We start from the raw sequence: 5775 nt of genomic DNA on the forward strand, positions 1-5775 counted from the left end.
GGCCGGCTCCAAGCTTCCCGTCCCACCACCCTCGGGAAGCCACCACGCACCCCCGCACCCGCCGGAGGGGAGCCCCCGCCTCACCGCTGGCCTCTCTGCTCCCCCGCCGCCCCGACACCCGACAACACACCGCCGCCATGCTGCTCCGCCGCACCGCGCATGCGCCACGCGCCGACGGCGCGCCGGAGGGGCCACACCATGCGCCGAACGCCTGCCTGCAGTACCGCGTTGCGTCCACGAGGCGGCGCCAGGGGGTACGGCGCGGCGTCCACGCCCAGCGCCGGCTCCGGGCAGCCCCCGACTCGCGGCTCCGACACGGCGCCGCACCCCCGCCGCTCCTTGCCCCCGACACGGACCCCGCCCTCCCGGGGGCTTTTCCCCGGGTCCCGCCGCTCCATCCACTTCCCCCCTACACCCCGCGCTCACCTTCTCCCTCGCTGCAGCCGCAACGCGGCTATGGCTCCGCTCCTCCTTCGGCTCCCATCGGGCCCGGCACGGCAGCACCGGGCCCTCTACCGGCAGAGGGAGTGGCCGTCGCCATCAGCCCCGCTGCCTGCACCTGGGGCTCTTCCGGCCCCGGCCCACGGCTGGAGCCCATGATACCGTCATTGGGCAAACACAAAGACTCTCTGAAGCCCTTTGGGCACTTCAGCAAGCAGCCAGGCGTTCCTTATTGCAGCGCCGGACACACAGGGCACGCCTCCTCCCAGCGCTCAAAGCACCTGCGCCACTCGAGCGGCAGTACCGTACTTTGCTCACCGGATGGCAGCAGCGAGCTCTTGGACATGGCGCCACCGCGCATTGGCGCCACCCGAGCCGCAGTACCGAACTTTGCTCACCGGGTGGCAGCAGCGAGCTCTTAGACACGGCGCCACCGCGCATTGGCGCCACCCGAGCCGCAGTACCGAACTTTGCTCACCGGGTGGCAGCAGCGAGCTCTTGGACACGGCGCCGCCCGAGCCGCAGTACCGAACTTTGCTCACCGGGTGGCAGCAGCGAGCTCTTCGACACGGCGCCGCCCGAGCCGCAGTACCGAACTTTGCTCACCGGGTGGCAGCAGCGATCGTACCGGCCCCTCCACGGCCACCCGGGCCACGGCAGCACCGGGCCCTCCACCGGCAGAGGGAGGGGCCGTCGCCATCAGCCCCGCTGCCCGCACCTGGGGCTCCCCCGGCCCACGGCTGGAGCCCGGCACGAACAGGGGGCCGTCGCCCCAGCCCCACAGCCCGTCCCCTCCTCCCCTGGCCTCTGGCGCAGCCCCTCGTCCCGTGCAAACCAAGCACAAACGCAGCCGCCAGGGCAAAAGGGACCGCAGGTCTTTATTCAGTCACGCACCCAGCCAGTCCCGGGAGCCGCTCCGCCCCGGGGCTCGGGGCCCCCGACGCTCCCTCTGCCCCTCCGACACCTCGGCACTCCTTCCCGCAGCTGTGCCCGTTGCTCCAGCGGGGAACAGTCCGTCCGTCGCCTCCCGGAGCGACGCGCTGCTCGGCAGAGGCTGCCAAAAATGAGGAGCAGGGTGCAGGCCACTACAAGAGAGGAGAAAAGTGACAGGTGGCTGGACAGCGGCAGTGGAACGAGAAAGCACCAAGCAGGGAAAGGGACAGCGAGAGAAGGACGGGGACAGGCAGTCCCACAGAGACGGAGAAAGAAGCAGCAGCAAGAGAGGAAGAGCAGCAGCAGAAAGAAGAAGAGGGAGCAGGACACAGACCGAAAATGAAGAATGGGGAGCGGGAAGGAGATGCAAAAAAATCCCCTGCAGCATGACAGAGGAAAAAAGAACAGCGGCAGGGACCTGGACAAAGAGAGATGAGGAAATAGAATAGAATAGACATGGAGAAAGCAGTAGATCTGTGACGTGCTACGGAGCCAAGAAGGAAGGCCTCGAATCAAGGGACGAGGAGGCAGACAGAGAGCACCAAAGACAGCAAAAGTACTGACAGGCTACAGAGTAGGAGGAAAGCAAAACTAGTAACCGGGAGCTGAACAGAAAGAGGGGAAGAAGGAAAAAAATGCCACAGGCTGCAAGGCAGAAAGAGGGAGGACCTAAAAGATGGGGACAAGTCAGAGACAGATGGAGAAAGAAGGTACACAAGAGCAGAAAAAAAAATAATCGTAGCAGTGGGGGAAAGAGAGGGAGCCGGGCAGGGCCCAGGATGCAGAAGAGGGGTGACAGGGCCCCGAGGGCCCAGGACTCACCGCAGCTCTCACTCTCGGTGCTGCCGGGAGACTTGGACACTTCAGATGTTTCTCTCTCCTTCTCTCTTCCCTTCTTCTTCCGCAACTCCAATCGTTTGGCTCTCCTCCACCTGAGAGAAAATGCATGTGGCTGTCTTAGAGCTCATACGAGACGTGGCTTCCTAGACAAGAAGCCTCAGGAACAGGACAGAGAAAAAGAGAGAATATGATGAGTGGGAAGCAGAACACATGGATCGAGAGAGAACTTGAATCAGAGGAGTAAACAAGGCAGGAAAGAGAGATAAAGACAGGGAAGAAGCCACAAGAAAAGGGCCTTTCTGGCCTCTACTCGCACCCCCCGGCCTCCCTTTTTTTCTGGCCTCTACTCTCGCCCCCGGCCTCCCACCCCTTTCCGGCCTCCTTTTTTTTCCTGGCCTCTACTCCCCCCTCCTCGGCCACCCCCCCCCCCCACCTCCCACCCCTCGTCAGCCTCCTACCTCCCTTTTTGCTGGCCTCTACTTAATTCAGCTTCCCACCCTTTTTCAGCCTCCCACCCCTGTCCCACGCAGTGCAGGACACACTGACAGAGAGAGAAAAAGGACAGGCAACAGGAAGAAACGTACTAAGAAACAAAGAAAGGGTCAGACGAAGAAGGGGGTGGGTGGTCAGGGTTGGAACCCCAACACAAACCAGCAAGGGGCTAGAGGACAGACAGAGAGGAAGACAAGAACGGGCCGGGAAGCAGGAAGAGAAGGAGAGAAAGGCAAAAAGGGAGAGCCGGCTGCACAGGCAGGTACAGCAAGAAACGACCGGACAGGCAGCAGGATCGAGAAAGAGAGACAGAAAAACTGGGGACAGGAAGCAGGACAGAGGGACGGCGAGAGGAAACCAGGGCCAGGGAGCAGGACAGCGGTGGAAAAAGAGGCACTGGGGCAGTAGGACAGAAAGAGAAGGAAGAAAGGCCAGAAGAAGGACGGGGAATAACAGCGAAGGGAAAGAGAAGGACAAGGAGCAGGACAGATTGTCAGAGAAAGACAGGGACAGGGAGCGGGACAAGGTGATACTGAGAGAGAAAAAGGGGACAAGGAGGCAGGACAAAGTGAAAGACAGGCACAAGTAAGAGACGGGGGAGCAGGACAGAGACGGAGGGGGAAAAGCCTCAGCTGGGCAGCAGGAGACAGAGGCGGAGAAGGGAAAAAACAGCACCGGGCTGAGGGACCCTGAGGGAGGAATTAAAAAAACAAACACAGGGAGCAGGACAAAATGACAGAGAGAGAGAAAAGGGACAGAGCAGGACAGCATTGGTGGGAGAAATGCCACCGTGACAGGCAGCGGGAGAGAGGTATGGAGAAAGAAAAAAAATACCGAGGAAGAGAGAAAGGAAACAAGGGACAGCGAGCTGCACAGGGGGATAGAGAAATAAAGGATGGGAGAGGGAATGGTGCAGAGAGGGAAAGGCAGAAAAAACAGCAAGAGGCAGCAGGGCAAAAGGACAGCAAGAGGAAAAAGGAAAGGGACAGGGAGCTGGACAGAGATGGGAAAAAAAGCAGCGGGGACACACGAAAAGAGACAGAAAGAGAAGGGCACAAAAGGATAGATGAGGACAGCGGCAGGATGGAGACGCAGAACAAAACCTGGGACGGTCAACCTGGGTGGGCGGGGAGCGGGTCAGAGAGCCGGAGAAAGGAAAAACTCTGCTGTGGAGCAGCCGAGGGGGACGGAGAAAGACAGACAGGGACGGGGAGCAGGGCAGAGAAACGGAGAGAGAAAATAAGCGATGGGGAGCAGGGCAGAGCACTAGGAAGAGGAAAATAAGACAAGGCAGAAGACCAGGGAGCTCAGAGAGAAAGAAGGGTCGAAAGGAAACGCCAGAGAGGTAGAGAAATCAAGAAATACAGGGACGAGGAGCCTTGCAGAGACGAAGCACAAAAATGTAGGGCCGGTGAGCGCGAAAGAGGGAGAGAGAGACGGGGGCAGGGGGAGGAGATGAAGAAGAAAGGAGAGATAAAGATGGCAACGGAGTGCAGGACACACAGACAGAGAGAGAAAAAGGACAGTGAACAGGAAAAAAGGGACCGAGAAACAAAGAAAGGGTCAGATCTAGACAAAGAGACCAAGAAGGGGGCGGGGGGGGTGTGTGCAGGGAAACCCCAAAAGAAACCAGCAAGGGGCTAGAGAACAGAGAGGGAGAGAAAGAGAAGAAAGGGCCATGAAGCAGGACAGAGAAGGAGAGAAAGGCAAAAAGGGAGAGCAAAAAGAGAGCCGGCTGGACAGGGAGGTACAGCAAGAAACGACCGGACAGGTAGCAGGACACAGAAATAGAGACAGGGAGCCGGCTAGAGAAATTCTGGAGGGAGAAAAAGAGGGAGAGGGAGCACAACACAAACACAGACAGAAGACGGGAGGTACAGGGAAAGGAAAAGAAAAGGAAAAAGAAAAAAACAAATAAAAAAAATATCACAGCAGCGTGGGAGAGAGAAGGATCCAGGGGAGGGCCCGGGACGCAGAAGAGGGGCGACAGGGCCCCGAGGGCCCGCCACTCACCGCAGCTCTTGCTCTCAGCGCTCCCGGGAGACTCTGCCGCTTCAGACGCTTCTCTCTCCTGCTCTCCTCCATTCCTCTTCCCTAACTCCGGTCGCTTGGCTGTCCCCCACCTAAGACAAAACGTCCATGTCTCGCAGCTCTTACGAGACAAGGCTCCCTACGCACGTAGCTGCGCTCGCGCGCTCCACAACCGGACCATGCTGCTGCTGGTGACACATACAGACCCTGCGGGGCACGCTGGCGGCCTGGCCTGCTGCGGGCTACCAAGAGGGAGCCTTCCTCACCCGCACAGGCAGGCTCTCTCCTGCCTGCAGCGCCAGCGGCAGCTGGCCTTCTATTTCTTCTTCTTCTTCAGCCTTCTCGGGACTCTCCAGCTTCAGCCGCGACACCTCCTGCCCGCAGCCACTCAGCGCTCCGCCTCTCCCTTTTCGCCCCCACGCCGCCAGCACAGCGAGGCCCGGCACACGCAGCCCACACAAGCCCGGAGCGGGCGCAGCCAACGGCATCCCCAGGCCACGAACGGACAAACGCGTCCTCAGCGCGGCCCCTGCCACACACAAACAAGCAGCGGCCACCGCCTTCAGGGAGGCCGAGGCACGCTCCAGGGCCAGCGTGCCGCCCGCACACCACGGGCCTTGCGGGAGGCCGGGCGCTCCGGGACAGGCTTCAGGGGACGTGCTGCAGCTGGGGGCGGCTGCGCGGGGCGACAGGGGCCGGAGGAGCGCTGCCGGCTTTGGGGGGTGTCCGCCTCCTTCCCCCCTTCCCTTCCGTCACCTCCCGCCTCTGGCCCCGGGGCTGCCCGCACCCGGCTCGCCTCCTGCAGCCTGCCGCAGCGGCCGGCTCCAAGCTTCCCGTCCCACCACCCTCGGGCACCCACCACGCACCCCCGCACCCGCCGGAGGGGAGCCCGCGCCTCACCGCTGGCCTCTCTGCTCCCCCGCCGCCCCGACACCCGACAACACACCGCCGCCAGGCTGCTCCGCCGCACCGCGCATGCGCCACGCGCCGATGGCGCGCCGGAGGGGACACACCCCGCGCCGAACGCCGGCCTGCAGT

The 5775-nt window shown here is 61.6% G+C and overlaps 1 long non-coding RNA gene across 1 annotated transcript; it reads right to left on the bottom strand.

Moving 5' to 3' along the window:
• Positions 1–1294: 1294 nt before the first annotated feature.
• LOC142362190 (uncharacterized) lies at positions 1295–5555 on the bottom strand. The gene is made up of 2 exons (XR_012764785.1): positions 4720–5555; positions 1295–2306 (listed from the first exon to the last, which is right to left on the bottom strand). It is a non-coding gene; the product is annotated as an uncharacterized LOC142362190 (long non-coding RNA).
• Positions 5556–5775: the final 220 nt, after the last annotated feature.

Source organism: Opisthocomus hoazin, chromosome 8 (assembly GCF_030867145.1).
Source record: "Opisthocomus hoazin isolate bOpiHoa1 chromosome 8, bOpiHoa1.hap1, whole genome shotgun sequence".
Classification (NCBI taxonomy): Eukaryota; Metazoa; Chordata; class Aves; order Opisthocomiformes; family Opisthocomidae; genus Opisthocomus; species Opisthocomus hoazin.